The 18311-nt window shown below is 43.7% G+C and overlaps 1 protein-coding gene across 1 annotated transcript in view; it reads right to left on the bottom strand.

Moving 5' to 3' along the window:
* The window catches only part of LPAR1 (lysophosphatidic acid receptor 1), a 54463-nt gene extending 37670 nt beyond the window's left edge, over positions 1–16793 (bottom strand). The window contains exon 1 of the mRNA XM_035140876.3: positions 16359–16793. The gene's annotated coding sequence lies outside the window, so the exon portion shown is untranslated. The remainder of the gene's footprint in view (positions 1–16358) is intronic.
* Between the last annotated feature and the right edge of the window lie 1518 nt (positions 16794–18311).

The raw sequence follows: 18311 nt of genomic DNA, 5'->3' as shown, positions 1-18311 counted from the left end.
AACAGGTTTCATGTTACGGCTACAAAATGTGCAGATACAAATGCATGGAACTTAATTCCATGACAGCTGACAAATTCTTCAGCGTTCAACAGAGAAAGTGAGCTCCTGCAACAACCTTTTGCAGGGTATTCCCAAGCCCCGACAGAATGCTCCTGTTCAGAACACCAGACAGCCTTGAACAGAAGCTTTGTACTACTGTACTATTTAGGCCTTGCAGAGAGCACTTTCTTTCCACTATACAGTATCCATAGCTGCCAAGTTTCCCATTGAAAAATCTGGGATCAGCAGCACCGCGCGCGGCACCAGAAGTGGCTTCTACGCATGTCTGGACATGCGTAGAAGCAACTTCCGGTGCCGGCGCTGCCCGATTTCCAGTGCCCAGACATGGGCAGAGTGGCACCCGAAATCAGTTCTGGGTCCAGACATGCGCAGAAGGAGCCTCCCTGGCAGGTAGGAAATCGGGGGATTTACGGGATTTTTTTCTATTTGGGATAATAGCGGGAAATGGATTAAAATCCGGGGGTTTCCCACAAAAAACGGGAGACTTGGCAGCTATGACTATATCTGTGCTGTTCTATAAAATGGTAAATGTGTTGGTATCAGAGCTTGCTTTCACCCCTCACTCAGCACAAGCACTTTATTTCTCTATAGGAAGTGGGGGAGCATAGGGTGATTTTTTTTAAAAAAAAAACCCATGCCCTCAAGTTCCTCCGTTGTCCTTTTCTTAAAATGACACTTAACACATTCCGTGTCTCAGTTGCTCTCAACCAGACTTGATTGCTAGACTTGCACAATCTGCTGGCTTCTGTTTAGATAAACATACCCAGGTTCATTACCCAGCACATTCTTTCCACCGAATTGGGTTTTTTTATATTAAAAAATGTTGAGAACTTCCTATAACGATTATATACGGGCGTTAGCCCATTAGATAGGTAAGTGGCACTTGCCATGGTGCTGATAGTACAGATTAGCACAGAGAAGGGTCCTTTCTTTCAACATCTTTCTAGCATCACTTATCATATCCAGTTATAGGTAGGTAACCGTGTTGGTCTGCCGTAGTCGAAACAAAATTGGCACCTTAGAGACCAACTAAGTTTGTCATTGGTACGAGCTTTCGTGTGCATGCACGAAAATACACTGTTTCAGTGTATCTGAAGAAGGGTGCATGGCCCAACGAAAGAACAACGGCAAGAAAAACTGATGAGCTGTGCGGAACTGGCAAAGTTAACTGTAAGGGGGAGAGACTACAGAGAACCTCCCCCTCTCATCAGGAGCAGTTCGTCCCCAAGCAGCCATGAAAGCACAGGGTCTGAAGGGGCTAGTCAGGAAGCGGGGAGAGAGAGCCAGGTCTCCGGCAGCATGGAAGAGCCCCTGCTCCACAGGCGGGAAGAGAGAGAGATGGCAAGGGGGGAGAGGGAAAAGACGGAATGTAGGCCCTTTCCCCCAGCACCGGAATTAAGGAGGAGGAGAAAGGGGAGGAGATTCGCTCTCCCTAGGTTATTATGTTGGTCAAAGTCGCGAAAAGGGGCAGTGCCGGATTCTGAGACGGAATAAGCGGACATGAAACCGACAGCTCACCACACTGTAAATAACGTGCACCAATAAAGACTCTTTAAAAGACAAGTATGTGGAAAGTTGTTACTCAAGAGTAGCCGTAACAACCTCTGACATTAACATATAAACTATGAGAGAAGGACAACCATGATTTTAAGGAAGAATGGGAACTTTTTACAAACTATTTAAAATGACAACAAAAGGAATTGGACTCCTTGGCAGGTTTTGAATAAACATCCAAAATTTATTAGTAGAATATAGGATAGATAAGATATGTACAATTTTATAACATGCAGAGAATAACATGTGCAAACAAACCAGAGGGGGGAGCTGAGGGTAGTCTTGGGAAGGTGGGAGAGGGAGGGAGGGAGGGGAGGGTATAAAAGGGGGTGGAATGTAATTGGTTATATTGATTGATAATGTATTTTGTTAAATTTGTTCAATAATTTTTTTAGAAAAAGAAAAACAATTAAATGAATGGCAAATATTACTAGATTGACTCCTGGGAGTACACAGAGCTTTTGACCATCACTTCTTGAAACATCATCTTACCTACTTCCTTTTATTCTAAAAGCCCAAGATACCAATCCAACACCACTGCAATTGGAGCTGGGGACACTTACAGGAAAAATTAGCTTTCAGTTAATTGTTCAGTAACTTTTGCAGAAAAGTTGCAGCACTTCAGTGATAAGTATGTGGCTTCTCTGCAGCAAGAAGCCTTTGGAAATTCATGCTTTTTCAGATCCTTAGAATTGTGTGGGGGATAAAATGAGATCAGAAGCCTGCTGCAAATGGTGATTTAAATACAAGCAATGGCTGATTAATGCATGTCCAGAAGATGCGCAATTGCACACACATGTATGGTGCAGAACCTGGAAGTGACGCAAAAATGTCACTCAGTGTGTCACAAAAAGGATATCATGGGGGCATGGCAGAACAGCAGGGGGGGACACACGCCTATGTGCTCCACTGATTTGCACAGGAGCCAGGAACAGAACCCCCATATGAAATGGTCACCACCTGTACTTATTTTAAATGTATACTGCATTTTGTCAGCTCTACAGAGGAGCCGCTCAAAGTGGCGTACAATAAAGACAAACATAAAAGCAACAATAAAGACAAACATAAAAGCAACAATGATCCACCCATGAAAACACAAATTATCAAATGATTAAGAGCAGCATAAACAAAAACACTAAGAGGAGCACCAGCAATCAAAACATTAAGCAGCAACAGAATCAAAAGCTTGTTTAAAAAAGAGTATTCTCAATTGCTTGCAGAATATAAATAAAAGTATCCTTGGTTTAAACCTTTAAAAAGTAACTTGTGAAGAGGCTCCAAGTAACTTTTTAAATGTCAGTAAACATTTTGCATTTCTCTGAAAAAATGATACTAATATTCCACCTTTCTTCCTCCACCCCATAGGAATACATTTTGTATTCACAGAGCAGCTTGTGCTCCATACATGATGACATCAGTCAAATTATGAATTGATGCTTTGTGTACAGATACGGAAAGCAGCACTGTTGTGAGCTATTAGTACTACCAAGATGCTTTTAAAGCTCTGCTCACTAGAATTTATTTAAGCAGAAAGTTGCATCAGAAATGAGTAGGATATTTTAAGAGCTCAACAAATGGGGCTGTGCATGTAGGCAGTAAGTGGGGCCTCAGAAGCAGATCACATGGTATAGGCAAGTTGGTTTGAATTAAGGCAGCCCTTCAACTAACCCAATCTTAAACCACTTAGGTCTTTAAAGGTAATCACCAGCACTTTACATTGGACACAGAAACGCATTGATAACCAGTAAACCAGTAAATAAAGGCACAATATGTCCCAACCGTCTACTACCAACCAGTAATCAGGCATATTTTTCTGAATAAACATAAGAACAACACCAGGCCAAAGGTTGGTCTATTCCAGCATCCTGTTCCCAGTGGCCAACCAAATCCTTATGGGAAGCCAGAAGCAGGACCTGAGAGCACTCCCTCTTCTTGGGATTCTCATAAACTCATACACACAGTCTCTAACAGTTAGCTCATTCGTACATGATTCCGTCTAATCTACCTTTATAGACTCCCATTACAGTGGTACCTCTGGTTATGGACTTAATTTATTCTGGAGGCCCGTTCTTAACCTGAGGCACCACTTTATCTAATGGGGCCTCCCACTGCCGCCACCGTGCGATTTCTGTTCTCATCCTGGGGCAAAGTTCTTAACCTGAGGTACTACTTCCTGGTTAGCGGAGTCTGTAACCCGAAGTGTTTATAACCCGAGGTGTTTGTAACCCGAAGTACCACTGTACAGTGGTACCTCTGGTTAAGAACTTAATTCGTTCTGGAGGTCCGTTCTTAACCTGAAACTGTCCTTAACCTGAAGCACCACTTTAGCTAATGGGGCCTCCTGCTGCCGCCGCGCCACCAGAGTACGATTTCTGTTCTCATCCTGAAGCAAAGTTCTTAACCTGAGGTGCTATTTCTGGGCTAGCAGAGTTTGTAACCTGAAGCGTCTATAACCTGAAGCGTTTGTAACCCGAGGTACACACTGTCATGATTGTAGATACTGCAGTAGCAAGCAATCTTTGGGTAGAAAACTCTTCGCTCAAAAGATATAGACATATTTTCGTCATTAACCTCTTCTCAAAGTTAATGGCACTGGGACTGGGGTAATGCAGCTTCCAAGTGCTTATCAGCATTCTAGAATAATTAAAGCAAAACCCATAATCCAAACATCTTCAACTGCAATTGTTTGTTATAATGCTACTTATTAAGGGGCATTCGATATCTTTAAATTGAAAAGCACTTCTGAAAGATTTGCTGTAGGGGACTATTTCATGGGCTGTAGCCCTCCCCAAAATTGACAAAGTTCCCTTTCCAAAAGAATAAAGAACAGATAGAGTATAAGTAAAATATTCCACTATTCTAATCTTGACACCCATTTGGGTTACATCCACATACTATATATAACCTTTTAGAGATTCTGGCAGCTGAATGAACTATTTTAAATTCTGTGCAATACATTGCCCCCTATGATTCTAGCAGGATAAACAGTGATAAACTTTATTAGAAATATGTGGGGGGAAATCCCTTCTCCTTTCTGCACTGAATTGATTTATATCTCAAAGAATACAAAAATTAACTTAAGCAGCATATTTCCCAAAGCCTTGTGTGCTCACTAAAAATAAAATAAATGAATGATAGGTAAGCTAGTGTATCTTATAGATGAATGGATACAGCTGTAATTCAAAGGTACTTTCCTCAATTAGGTTGCAGACCAAGGTATTCTGCTCTCAACATAGCTACTGGATAATCTGTAACTGTTTAGCAGACAGTAACTTCACTGTGGCCATTAAAATGGAAAAAAGGTAATGGGCATAATTCAAACGGAGGCTGGGCAGCAACAGGACGTGATGGAGCAGTAGAGCCAGCAAAGAATTCAAAGCCTGGGCAGAAGATGGCGGCAAAGACTAGCCTGGACCGCTATGCCAGCCTGGAGGTGGTGTAGAGACTGGGCCTGGATTAAGTCAGGTGATGGCAGTAGGGCCAACTCAGGATACAGGAAATCCCAGGCAAGCTCAGCCCCTCCCCTGGAACACTCCAAGTTGGGTCTTTCTGCTGGCAGATAGTTCAGTTGGTTAGAGAACGGAAAGCTCCATTTGGTGAGTGGAACAGGGCTTTTGCCCCAGCAGAGTGATACTAGTGTCGCTCCCTTGGCAGGGCTGGCCAAATGGATCTGAGTGCCCTGAAGGAAATACAGGCCTGATTTAAAGCTCCAAAGTGGGATCCAAAGTACAGTGGTGCCTCGCAAGATGAATTTAATTCGTTCCGCGAGTCAATTCGTTTTGTGAAAAATTCGTCTTGCAAATTGCGGTTTCCCGTAGGAATGCACTGAAATTTCTTTTTTTGCTCAAGGGAACGCATTAATTAAATTTCAACGCATTTTCGCAAAACGAATTTGTCTTGCGAGTCACCATCAGAACGCAAGACGCATTCGTCTTGCGAAAAATTCATCTTGCAGGGCATTCGTCTTGTGAGGTACCACTGTAATGCTCTTGTTTTTCTTTCCATCCCATTCTTCAGAAGCCTTTGTGGGTAATAATAGGAGGGGAGAAGAAAAGCTACATCCCTCCCCACTTCTCTCCTCCTCCGAAAAGGATTTATGGGAAAACAAAGTAAGCTGACCACCACCGCCCTTAAATGTTTTTATTTATTCTTTGCTCCCAAGCATTCTAAAAAGGAAAAGGGGAAAAAGGAGTAACTGGTAAATAGGCCACCACATGTGTCCACAGATTGCTCCAGCATAGTTTCTATGAAAGGGAATGGGGGTTACTTCATAGCAGGAGTGGAAGGTTGGAGGCCTTGGAATCACCATTTTGACCAAGTCAATAACATTCTGAACTCTTTAATATGGCATCTATATCATTTAATAAACAGACAAATGTCTTCTACGAAATCACATCTCTTATTTGCTTAAACTTCCAGTTTTAAACTGTGGGAGTGTCTCTTTTGTGGTCCAATGTGCATAAAACAAGTTGTGAAACTTGGCAAATGCCAAAAAATTAACACATGCCCAAATCTGAGGCCCTCTTTGAGCCTGAGGCCTAATGACCCTCCTGGACCCCTTCTTATTAGGTCTGTGTGCATCCACCAGAGGATTGTGGCCAGCAGGTTCAGACCTGCTTTATCCTCATGTGCTGTGTCAAATGGACACCCCTGGAGACAACACCATGGAACACCAATGGGCTTGAACCCATGACCCCAAGGTTAACAGTCTCATGCTTTACTGACTGAGCTATCCCAGCATTAATAGATTAATAGATGCAGAATAGATTGCAATGCGGTATCTTAAATAAGGCATCTAAAATTCTAATGACCAATTAAAGTTCGATTTTACTTGTTAGGAATACAGCTGCTACCTCTCAGTGGAACTGAGCCTAACTCTATTTCCCACTTTAGGTTCTTCTGAACCTGACATCTAAATTCTTTAATTTTTTGTAACCTAGTAATTAGATATATTTCCATCAGGCAAAGCAGGCGGTAGTCTGGTTAACTACAGTCTAGTGCAAAGGTTAAGGCAGTAAAACATTACCTCAGGCTAAGGAGCCAAATTGGCATTTACATCCTGCATTAGTGTTTTATGGCCACATCAAAGAGACATTCTTCCATGCAAAGGAGCTTCCTTCACAACTATGTACACAGTGTAAAACAACCTTCCCAATCATTCAATCAATCACTGAGAATCACTGAGAATACACCTGCCTTGCGGCACTAGCAAGATGCACACTAACGTGGCAACTGTTCTGGAAACTGGGACAATCAGGGAATTTCAAAAACAAAGCAACTGTGAAAGAGCTTTTTGTCGGTCATGCTGTCTTGTTATCTTCTCACTCACACCTTCCACCTCTCATACTATGGCTTAGAGAACCAGGCAGGGTGATGGGAGTTGCAGTACAAACATATATTTGTGAGGGACACTATGATTACCTAACCATGATTGCAGATGTTAGCTTGCAGCTAACCATGGTTAATGTTAATAAGATCAGTACGTACACAATGGAGGGAACATAAGCATAATGGTCTGGTTTGCAAGACCTCCTAAGCTGATCTAGTACTTGGGAGTGTTGGACTGGGACCTGGAAAACCAGGGTTCAAATCCCACTCCCACCCCTTGCCCATCATGCTCACTGTGAGTGACCTTGGGCCAGTCACAGCCTCTCAGCCTAACCTATCTCACAGGGTTGTTGTGAGGATTAAATGAAGAAGGGGAGAACCATGTATGCCAACTTGAGCTCCTTGGGGGGGGGGGGGAGATGGGATGTAAATGAAATAATAATCCTACCATAATAATAATAATGGTAATAATAATAATTCAACCTTGGGTTCCCAGATAACAATTCCACCCCATATCTGGGGACCACATGAATGTGCATGTCAGCAAAAAAGGCCCTAGGTGGATCAAAGGAATTGCAAGCACCTCTCCAGAAGTCTGCCCACATCCTTAGCTATCTCACCAAGTCAATGTTTATGCGAACCAGCTCAGTGGTAACAATGGAGGGTGGGGGGATTCCTACACTGCCAGGGAGGGGAACAACAACATTCAGGAAACTCCTGGTGTCCTAGTCAATAGGAAATGTCATTATTGCCTACATATGAAGGGTGCTATTAATTATATCATGCAGAACAGTAAGACAACTTTTGTAGAAGACTTACTTAGGGCTGCAATACATCCAAAATAACCGTGATTTGTCCGTCGGAAATGGCGTCTGGGTATGAAATGGGCTGAAATATCTGGGAAAACCCTGGCATATGGCAGTTCATAATGTTGAAAAAAACACCTCAACAACTTTGCCAAAAGAAACATGGCAGCACTAACTTAAATAGTAATGATTAGAAATTTGAGCTTATAGGGAAAGTGCAGGTCATTTTGCCTAAAGGTTCATATAACTTCTCATGCCAACAAGTCTGAGAACCTTCAAGTATTGTAGGCCAGTATTATTATATACATACTGCAGAGGGAGAAGAGCTGAGTTCTCTAAAGCCACCTAGTGAATTTGTGGCTGAGTTAAGATTTTTCATTTTTGCTAGAATAAAGTATTTGGTCCAAAAAGGGGGTGCATCAAAAACCATCACAGAAGACTGGATTAGTTTTGGGTGAGGGGGAGGCTGAGTGAGTAGCAAATTTATATTTACTTTGTCTTACCTTATTAGGTATGTCAGGGGTTCCAATTATTTTTCCTCTTTCTTTATTTAATAAAACACAAAAACATTGCTGCTTGAAGGTTGTTTTTTTATGCCATTTGATAAGACAACATTTTGGAAAATTCACCACTCCCCTGAAAATAGCTGATTATCCTATGTGGAGGACAAATGGCCTGCAAAAGTGTGGGAGGTAAGATATTTGGCCCAGCTCTAATTTTAACCAGGAACTTCTTCCTCCATTCTCCAGGGGAGCACTTAGCAAGTAATTCATTAAATTCAGCAGGACTTGTTTCCAATTAAGCATGCATAGGACTGGGCTCTTGAATCACTATGCTAACTCTATTTTCATTTTCATGCTCTGGTTCAAAAACAGGGTAACTGTATGATTAAGCATAATGTACACAATTTATGGAAATTTAGCACATTTTTTTAGCCAACCAATGATCTGTCCACAAAAGCTGTCTTTATTTAAGCAACTTATGCTGTTTAAGTTGAAGATAAGGAAGAAAAAGAAAACAGAACAGATGTTTTCCATACTTTACTGTATCTTCATTTATTTAAAAAAGAGGGTGGAGGAGGCTAATATGACCTGTTTCCAATGCTCACATTTGTTATTTTGAACATAGTGCTGAAACCGTGCAAATTAACTGGCAATCCTTCCACGTCTTTTAACACAGCTATACCATAAAGATAAACCAAGAAAAACAAAATCTAAATCCTAAGAAATGTAAACAGCAAGAACAGCCGTTCTTTTTCAAGAGGTGCTGTTTTCTTCACAGCCACAGTCAATACTGGGCTTGATCCAAGCATCTCTGAGATGCAGCAGTTTAAAGGAATCACAGAACTTGCAACTTTCAAAACCTATTGCAAAACAAGATTCTTAGCATAGCAGCTCCACATCATGGAGCTTAAAGCATGGCACAGACCAAAATAGTAGGAGCTCCATATTACATAAAATCACAGGTGTTCATAGGCAAGGGATTTCCATCTACCTGAAGCAAGCAAGTCATAGAATCATAGAATCGTAGAGTTGGAAGAGACCACAAGGGCCATCCAGTCCAACCCCCTGCCGAGCAGGAAACACCATCAAATATGGCTTGACATATGGCTGTCAAGCCTCTGCTTAAAGACCTCCAAAGAAGGAGACTCCACCACACTCCTTGGTAGCAAATTCCACTGCCTAACAGCTCTTACTGTCAGGAGCCACGCATGGCAGTATGCAACCTTTTACATTCTTTAGCCAGTACAACCTGATAGAAAATTATTTCCTTGCAACCAAATAGGGGTTGGTGTAGCTCATGATTACTGAGGAGAAAGCTTGACTACAATTCCTGATTCAGATGAAATGCTAAGCCAAATCCTACCTTATGTTGGTGTGGTAGCGAAAATTACCAGGAAGGAGCAGAGCAGCAGTGAGCTCTCTTCTCTGGGAGCCAATAAAACTCCCAGGCCCATAGCATGATGTTTGAACCAGGCCACCGTGAAATACAGATGCAACCATATGAAAATGTATACTGAAAAGCAACTATTCTGCATTATGTGGAAATATCACACATTAAAAATCCCACAACTAAATAAGGTCTAGTTCATCCTTAAATCTAGTTCATCCTTAAATTCCTCCGGCTTGCATTATTCATCTAAAAGTTAGAGAAAGTGGAGGAACATTCCAAACTAAAAATGGTATAGTTGTATACATCACTATAATATCTCTAGTCATTTCTGTGTCATATTAACTCCCTTGTGCTCCCCGAAATTCTAAATTTCAGAAAGCAGGGCAAAAGAGTTATTAGACTACAGTAGGGTATGTTTGAAGTTCTAGGTAATGGGTTATACTGTACATTTTTAAGCTTGGAAATTAATAAATTGCTACTGAGAAACTCTGTGAAATCTGAGATTGCAGTCAAAGGCAAGAAATTCTGTAAGAGATCTATGGAAATTAAGGCTGTAATTCAATGCACATTTGCCTTGGAATAAGCCCCACTGAATAAAGGGGGGTGTTGAACTGTGAGCATACACAGGCCTTATGTAAGCACAGTGCTTTTTTTTCAAATGACCACGCAGAATCTAGACCTACAGTGCTTTTAATTTTTTTTTAAGGGTTCAGATAAGCTAAAACTACACCGCTGTATTTGTATAAACAGCAGCCATGACATGAATTCCATGAGCCAAAGTTCCAAATGCTAAAAACAGATATATGTATGTATTTCCTGTATGATAGCCATGTAAGACTTTTAGCCCACAACAATCCCAGCAGACTCCAGAGCCAACAAATTTCATTGCCAAACTGAAATCAGATTCCTCAACCTGGAAAAATGAGTCACTGTAGAGCAGAACACACAATGCAACAAAAATATGTTGGCACCAACGAATGATTTCCCACTCCCTGCTCTTAAAGATATATATATATAGAGAGAGAGACACATAGGCATATACATATACTGTACATATACATATATTTATATCTCCAAGTCAGAAGCACCTAGAACTTGGCCAAATGAAAAACTTGGTCAAATGCACAAATGACCAAAATAGGGGTGGAAATATTTGAGTTTCAATTTATTGACATGGCCTAGAATCACTGGCTAGACTTTTTTTAAAAAAAGTTTATAATTGATGTATTCATTCATTTACTATGTTCCATTTCTTTTCCACCATTTGCCAAACACACAGAAAGGGTAACAAAAAATTAGGAAGAAGAGCAGCATCGTACCAACTTGCTCAGATTCCACAACCAGATTGTTGACTGAGGTCAACTTATTGGGAACATGAAACTCCCTTCCTTGTTATGATAAAACATATTCACCGGCTGACTGTTTCTATCTGAGCACAATTCAAAGTGCTAGCCATGACCTTTAGATCCTTAAATGGCTTGGGATCAATATGAACCTTCATGGGTTTAAAGACTCTTCAGACAGGGATGTGAGGATGTGGAAGTTTTCAGGCTCAGGCACCCCCTTCCAAGAGAGGCTCTTTTGGCCCCCTCTCTGATGGCATCCTATTAGCAAGTGAAGAGCTCCTTGTACAGGCAGGCCTTTGGCCTGTTGCAAACCTCTTCCTAATGTTCTTAATCAGGCACCCGCAAACTCCGGCCCTCCAGATGTTTTGGACTACAATTCCCATCATCCCTGACCACTGGTCCTGTTAGCTAAAGATCATGGGAGTTGTAGGCCAAAACATCTGGAGGGCCGCAGTTTGGGGATGCCTGTTCTTAATTGTGGGGCAGCCTCTCTACATTCCCATGCTTGTTTGTAATTGGCCCATTGGTTATACACTTTGTTGATTACGAAGGTCATAATATACCGTGTTTCCTCTTTTTTAAGACACCGTCTTATAACTTTTTTCCTCAAAAAAAAACCACAAGGTGTCTTATTTTCAGGGGATGTCTTAATTTTTTATTAGGTTTTTATTACGGTACCTTACGGAGGCCAGACCAGGCCAGCCCGCTGGCTCGGGGTGCTGCTGGGAGCTCTGTGCAGCGCTGCTGGCCTCTCTGAGTGCTTGGCGCTGCAGCAGCTACCAGTTCTTGGTGCCGAGGCGGCAGGCCTCCTCGGCCGAGTCAGGAAGAGGCGAGGCCGCTGGCTCGGGCACTCCGCGTGCTTGCCACAGCAGCAGCCGGTTCCAGACCCCGAGCTGGCAGGCCTCCTCCTCCTGTCGCTGCTGGCTGGCTGGGGAAGGGTCAGCGGGCCTCCCGCCGCCGCTCGGCCTCGGGCCATGCGGCCCACAACATTCTGGCAGCATGGAAGGGGTCAGCAGTGCTCCTGCTGCCGTCCATCACCCCGGCGGTGCGGAAGGGCCCGCGGGCCTTTCACCGCTGCTCTGCCTTGGGCCATGTGGCCCACAAAATTTCGGCAACGCGGAAGGGGTCAGCAGTGCTCCTGCCACCGTCCGTCACCCTGGCAGGCCTCGCGCCACCACTCAGCCTCGGGCCATGCAGCCCATGATGCTCCGGCGGCGCAGAAGGGGCCAGCAGGCCTCCCGACGCCGAGGGGTTTCCCCGTCCAGGCGCTAGGCCCGAGTGGAAAAAAAGTCCTGGGAGGAGCGGGAAGGCTCCCAGCGTGGCATGCCTGGTGACACGCTCAATTCATGCACCCCCTCCCACTCTCCGAGGCTCTAAAGGAAAGCAACAAGGTATGTCTTATTTTCAGGGTATGTCTTATATTTCGCAAATGCTTAAAAATCCTTCCATGCCTTACTTTATGACTACGTATTTAAAAAGGGGAAACATGGTAATGAAGAAAATAAGTTAGTCTCTGAGGAATGTAGATATAGATATGCAGGGCTTCATGTTCAAAACCAGTAGTGTCCAAAACACAATGGGGAACTAACACAGTTCTTTTCTGTGATCCAAAGAGCTGGCATGTTCTATACAAACTGATGCTCCTGAACAGTCGCCAACGACAGTCCAGATCGAGCACGCAAGTGACAACAGCCTACCTTGAGGTAACAGAGGCATGAATTGTCGTTGTCATAGCCTGGTCAAATAGACTAAGCATGTGAAAGGTGTCAAACAAAATTATTTCAGTCTAGTATGGTTCAACTTCAGTTAGCTCACCTGCTTCCAAAATGTCAGCATGGCGAGAAACACAGACTCTGCAGGACGCAGGTCAAAATAAAAAGAAGCACAGCTGGGTATCACCAGCATATGAATTCCAAACCTCCATGCAATCTCACCACACAGTCAAAAGAAGTGTGAACAAGATGCAGCCCCCTAGGAGTTCAATGGGAGTAAATGGGGTAGAGATGTGCAACTGGCCATTTTAGCCCTCTGGCTCTTCTTAACTGAAATGAGCAGAAATCCTAGACTTGTGACATGGCTCTGGAGTAGAAAGCGTGCAGGAAGGTCTAATGATCGGTGCCAAGCAATGCCAAGTATAAATTGGCATAAAACAAGAAACACAATTTCTCTTACTTTCCCCCTCCGTGCAGGGTTAGCAAACGTGATGCCCTCCAGATGTTGAACCACAACTCCCATTGACTCTGACCACTGGCTATGCTGGCAGGGTCTGATGGAAGTTGTAGTCGGGGAAAACATCTGGAGGGCACCACATGGTCTGCTCCTGTACTAGTGAGTGAAGCCAGCAATCATAAATTGTCAAGAGCTGTGGCTGTTCCCATTATTGTTTAGGGAAATCCCTAAAAACAAAAATGTCATGATTTAATGGGCAGAAATGTAAAGCAGAAGAGGTCCTATCAACATGTGGTAGGATGCATTAATATAGCAAAACACTGTATATAGAACATTCGGAGAACATGTAGAGCAACTTGCACGAGTGTGGTACTCTCCGGATGTTTCTACTACAACTCATATCACATAGCTGCCAAGTCTCCCGTATTCCCCGGGAAACCCCCGTTTTTCCAGCTGTTCCCAGCCGAAAAAACGGATTTTTTTTGTTTTTCCCTGGTTTATTCTGGTGCGGCGGCCATTTTGGAACTGGGTGGAGCATGCTCAGAAGCGACTTTTGATGCTGCTCTGCCCAGTTCTAAAATAGCTGCAGCGCAACTTCTGGTGTGGCGGCCATTTTGGAACAGGGCAGAGCAGCATCAAAAGTCGCTTCTGAGCATGCTCCGCCCAGTTCCAAAATGGCAGCAGCGCTACTTCCGGTCTGCTACTTCCGGTCCGATCCCTTATTTTTCAGGCAGGACCTTGGCAGGTATGCATATCAGCTTGAGTCAGCACAACCAATGGTCAAGGATGATGGGAGTTGTAGGCCAAAAGAAATGGTAGACACCCTAGGATGATTTAGAGACACATCACTTGAAGTTATTTGATTCCCAATTTGACTCACAGGAGAGGGGGGGATAGAAATATGGATAAAGATGGTCAACTTTGATTTTAACCCTTCCTTCCTTCCTTCCTTCCTTCCTTCCTCTATTCTTTTTATTTCCAGTTTTTTCTTCTGATCTAGACTATGCCTTGTTATCCTTGTTCAGCCTCTTCAAGCTTAAGGAAATGAAATCGGACAAAAGACTTCTGTATATGCATTCTTACCCTGAGCTCCTCTGCGTTGACCACTGCATTTTTTAAAAAATCATGCTGATACTTTTTTTTACCTGTAGTAAGCAAGCACATGTATAAAATGGGAGAAAGCAGGGAGGGCTTAAATCAGCCCAGAATATGTGACGCTATGAATATTAATTTTAAAAGTATGCTGCATTTAGTCCATGCAAGCCTCACTGCTTTGATTATTATTTCAGCTAAAATGCTAGCAGCTTATGAAAACGCAGTGCTTGAAACATGCTCTATCTACACACTTTCCTTTATACTTAGCAGACCAAACGGTGCATGTTTAAGACGAATGTAGAGTATCTCCATTCGACTTTTAATAAATTAAGGCCGCAATACTACACATATGCCTGGGAATAAGTTCCATTGAACTCAGTAGGACTTACTTCTGGGTAGACATGCGTAAGATTGTGCTCCAGGAGTAAAACTCTAAGTATGTTTACTTAAGAGTAAATTTCACTGGCTCAGTATGATTTATTTCTGAGTAAGGAAGCCTGGGATTGGGCTGCCCAGCTAATTAGGACCAGAAAGAGGCTTATATTCCATGTTAATGGAGAATTATCATCATACAGTGACTAAAACAGATCCATGCACATGCACTGCCGGGGTGGGGGGTGGTGGTAGGAAGAATCAACCATTTCACAACTTTTCAACCACCCTGACTGCAAGTATAACTTAAGGTGGTTAAAACTTATTGTGGGATTTCTAATCCACACCCAACAATATTGTCATAAACTACCGAAGCAAGGAAGTTGACAACGGGTTAATTCTTCAGAGCTGAATCCTTTTGCATTTCCAACACCTCAGCTTAGGCTGAAAGCAACACTCCTAGGGTGTCTCCAGTCTTTAAACTTCAAAAATACCATATGGCTTCGAGGAGCGGGAGGTTAGGGGAGGGGGGAGGAGGGAAATACCTACGTTTGGAAACCTATTGCAAAGTAACAAATTCCAAAGAAATCAAGATGGGATCTTAAACCTTAAATTCCAAAGCTGGACGCCTTCTTATTATTATTTTACCCAAGGGAAAGAACGCAAAACTCCCGTTTGCAAAATGGGGTGCAGAACTTGCGGAGAGTTGTGGTTCTTGCTAAACAGAGGAAGAATCTTGTTTACTACGGTATGCAGCAAATTTCACCTTAAACAAGGATACTTGAGATTGCTTTGGGGAGGGGGGGGGTTGAAACAACAGCTTGACTTGGAACGAAGCCACTCGCAGGGGTGCCAACTTGAATAAAATATTGAGGGGGAGGGCAGTAAGCCCCGCCCACATAATCCATACACCATTTGAATGGCAATGCCTATTCATGGGGGGAAACCCACACACCCCAAATATTTTATAGGGGTTAGGGGTGCCAACTTGAATAAAATATTGGGCGACAGTAAGCCCCGCCCTCCACCCCAATATCGGCAACGCCCATTTACTAGGGGATAGGGAATATTTTAGGGGTGCCAACTTGGAATAAAATATTGGGAGGGGGGCAAGTAAGTCCTGCCCTGCCCTGGATAATCGATCACATGACACCAATGGAATGGCAATACAGCCCACCCAATTTTTATTGGGGTAGGTGGGAGGTGGAACCCCTGGAAATGTTTTATTTTGGGGGTGCGCGCGTCAGATGACCCCCCACCCCACCCTCGGAGTTGTCTCCTGACCTCTATGGCCACTAAACTTCCCGACCAAGTCGCCCTTAAAATCACCGAGGAGGAGGAGAAGAAGAAGAAGAAAACGGAGCGGATTCCTCCCATCGCACCTATTTAAAACCCAGCGACGTGGAAGGAAAACCCCCTTTTTTTTCTCAACCCCCCCCCCCGGTCAAATGGAAGAGAGAGAGGAATAGAAGAAGCTATTCGAAAGCAGGGAGAGAAAAGGAGAGAAAGCGGACATTCTTCCACCGAGGAGGGAAACTTTTTTGGGGGGGGGTGGAGAGGAAAGGGTTTTTAAGACCGACGCCTGGAAAATAAAATAAAATAAAGGAATGGTGGCCAAGTATTAAAGAAGCCGATTTCCACCCAAAAAGAAAAAGTGATTGGACCCCCCCCCGCTGGAAAAAACCCACCCACCCCCTTACCTACCTACCTACCTCTTCCCCCCCCCCCCGCTTACCTGGGCCAGGCGAAGCGCCCCGCCGCCTTCCTCGCCCCGCAGCCACACGGACGACGGGCGGGCTGAACCGGAGCGCCGTCTTCCCGCCTTCGCTGCCGCCGCTGCCTCGTCCCAAGTCGGCCGCCGACTCCAGCCGCTCACTTCGCAGCGGGGAGGAGGAGGCGGAGGAGGCGGCGGCGGCGTCAGCAACACCATCCTCTCCCCGTCTCCATCTCTGAGGGGACTCGGAGGCGAGGCTGCGCTCCTGAGGAGAGCGGCGGTGGCGGCGCTTGTGGGGCGCTCAACCCCGAACTCCCCTCCTCGCCCCCCTCTTCTTCTTCTTCTTCTTCTTCTTCTTCTTCTTCTTCTTCTTCTTCTTCTTCTTCTTCTTCTTCTTCTTCTTCTTCTTCTTCTTCTTCTTCTTCTTCTTCTTCTTCTTCTTCTTCTTCTTCTTCTTCTTCTTCTTCTTCTTCTTCTTCTTCTTCTTCTTCTTCTTCTTCTTCTTCTTCTTCTTCTTCTTCTTCTTCTTCTTCTTCTTCTTCTTCTTCTTCTTCTTCTTCTTCTTCTTCTTCTTCTTCTTCTTCTTCTTCTTCTTCTTCTTCTTCTTCTTCTTCTTCTTCTTCTTCTTCTTCTTCTTCTTCTTCTTCTTCTTCTTCTTCCTTCTTCCTTCTTTAGCGCCCCCCCCAGCCGCGTGCCCCGCGCAAATGGCGCTGCTGCCCACCTCTCTCTCTCTGAGGGAGGAGGGTCCCCCCCAACCCCCCCTGTCTAGTCGTAGACAGGGGGAGGGGGCAGCTTTTTTGAAGGGGGGAGATCAAGGGTATAAATGCTCCCCAGTTTTTTTTGGGGGGGGGCGACAAGGTTTCGTAAGGGGGGGCAGGTACAGGTGAAACTCGGAAAATATCGTCGAAAAGTGCATTTATTTCAGTAATGCAACTTATTATTTTTTCTTTTTTTTCAATTTTTACAAATACTTTTGGAAATAAATAGTTACAATAATCCAAAACTAAACCTCGCTATTACATTTCATTAATTGCATTCCATTTATAATTGACCCACCTAACGACAAATAATTGCAATTACAGCAAATAAAGGCTTTGACATATCTTGCTTTGCATGCCATGCATCTATCTCATATGTTGGTTTCACCTTTTAAGTTTCGTTACTGAAATAATTTTTCTGATTTTCCGAGTTTCACCTGTATCTGCTGGGGGGGGGCAGAACCTCAATTAATTTCAGTTATTTTTGTGCCCCACCTGCTACGCCCTTCCTCCCCTCCCCCATGTCCTCTCCTCACAATATTATCACCCTGCAATTCTTCCCTCACATTATTATTATTATTATTATTATTATTATTATTATTATTATTTATTGAATTTATATACTGCCCTATACCCAGAGGTCTCCAGGTGGTTTCACAGAACAAAAGCGAGCTATAAAACCATAAAATGTAGAATCAGAATATATATATAGCAACCCAATAAGCCCCCTCCTCCCCCAAAAACACCCCCCACATTTTAAAAGGGCATAGAATGTAAATTCAAATCAACCCAAGGCCTGGTTGAAAAGCAGTGGTTTTTTTTGCCTGGCGCCTAAAGGTGTATAATGAGATCTCGGGTGCTCCATTGCACAGACGAGATCCCCAGCGGTGGTGCGGGGTGTATTTCGAGAGCAAAAAAGATGACGCTATGAGGAGACTTGTTTTAAATACCCCTACCATGGGTGTAGCCAGGATTTTGGGGGTTGGTGGGGAGGGCAGTTGTTGAGCTTTTCTTGGGAGATCACCCCAAAAGTTGTTGATGTTTTGGGTGGATATCATGGGTAGATATCCACCCAAAATGAGGACAATACTGGAGGGGGGTGTTCTTGGGGGGCAGGTTTCTGCTGGGGGGGCAGAACCTCAATTGATTTATTATTTTTAATGGTTTTCAATCATTTTGAGGATTTGGCTACACCCATGACCTCTACCATAGGTAG

This window comes from Zootoca vivipara, chromosome 15, assembly GCF_965207765.1.
Source record: "Zootoca vivipara chromosome 15, rZooViv2.hap1.1, whole genome shotgun sequence".
Taxonomy (NCBI): domain Eukaryota; kingdom Metazoa; phylum Chordata; class Lepidosauria; order Squamata; family Lacertidae; genus Zootoca; species Zootoca vivipara.
Note: the sequence above shows the minus strand (reverse complement) of the source record. Positions and strands in the feature narration are given on the sequence as shown.